Source organism: Frankliniella occidentalis, unplaced genomic scaffold (genome assembly GCF_000697945.3).
Source record: "Frankliniella occidentalis isolate FOCC.00 unplaced genomic scaffold, Focc_3.1 Scaffold103, whole genome shotgun sequence".
In the NCBI taxonomy this organism is placed as follows: domain Eukaryota; kingdom Metazoa; phylum Arthropoda; class Insecta; order Thysanoptera; family Thripidae; genus Frankliniella; species Frankliniella occidentalis.
Genome location: NW_026267232.1, coordinates 443537 through 444998, shown reverse-complemented (window position 1 = coordinate 444998; position 1462 = coordinate 443537).

Genomic DNA, 1462 nt, shown 5'->3' with positions numbered 1-1462 from the left:
CCTCCTCGACCCCCCTCTCCCCTCCATCCCCGCGGCCTGCCGGTGCCGGTGTTACCTCATTTCGGATCTTGATCCGATCGCAAATTTTTTTCCCCCTCGGCTCTGCGGCATGCAGCAGCCGCTGTGGGTTTGTGAGGGTGGCAGTCCGTTTTGTTCTCCCGAGGATAACACAGATCCGGTAGTTTCGCCTCGGGCTGCGATAGGGTGCTGGGACGTGGTGGGCGAGCGGAGGGAGGGTGGGAGGGAGGGAGGGAGGGAGGGAGGGAGAGAGAGGCGCGTGTACATATTGTGCTAGCCGGGCCGCCGGGCCCCGCGGGTCCGCCCGGGCAGCTTTACATTCATATCGGGGTTCATGTCGCCGAAGCCGAAGCCCGTCGCTGCTGGCCGGGGCCAGCCGGGGCGGGGCAGTGGGGCACGGACACGCGGGGCGTTCATTCATTCGCTAGGAGTTTATCAATGAAGAATGGGTAACGTTCTCTCTGTCTCTCTCCCCTCCCCTCCTCTCCCCGTTCCCTTCCCTTGCGCTGTCTCCTGTGCGGGTTTAGCGCCATGTCGCGTGCTCGTACTAACTCTCGGGCAAGTTGGAGGCGCCCAGGCCTCCAGTCTCGTCGGTTTCAATCACGGCCGACGTTTTCGCGCGTCCACGAGGCGGGGGTTGGGTTGGCGGGGTGTGGAGGTGGTAGCAGCGGCGGAGGTGGTGCACTCTCAGCCTTGTCACCCTTCCCCTAGCTGCGTTCCAGTTTCTACCCCTCCGTCTCCCCCACTTTCCCCTCCGAGTGCCCGGGGCCCTCCAGCACCAACACCCGTGTTGTCTAGCGTGGCTTGTGCCCCCTCCCCCTCCCTTTCACCAGGGCCTTGGAGGAGGAGGGCGGGGGGCGCTGGCAGGCGCGCGCTCGCGCGCTCGAGTGGTACGGGCTGGTGACTTATGCATACCTAACTGTCAAGTCAGAATGGGTTTCCGGAGCGGTGGGATGGGGATGGGCGGGGCGGGGGCGCGTGGCTCCGGGGCCGTGCTGGCGGTACGGGGCGGGGCGGGGGCGAGCAGCTGACTCCAGGGGCTGGGGCTCCCAGTCGATTGGTTAGCGGAGCCCTTTGTTCCGCGACCTGATGGTGGATCCCGTGTCCGCGGCCGCCCGAGGACCCCCGCCGAGCCCGGTGCGTCGTCGCGACATGCGAGGGGGGCTACAGCCCTTTGAACAGGATCCGAGTCTACTTCCACTTCCGCTCGACGTAACTTGTGGGAGGACGGGTGGCGGACGTCGCTGGCGCTGCCCCCGAGCCCCGGGCTGAAGCGGGGCGGGGCGGGACGGGGCAAGGCGGGGCAAGGTGGGGCAAGGCGGGGCAAGGCGCCTCCTCAACCGCGCCCCATAATCGTCGGCAAGGCGTTCTCTTAAATGCTTGTCGCCCTCGAGGGAATAAATGAGCGAGAGATCCACGATCGTAATGAAACATTTCACGGGAG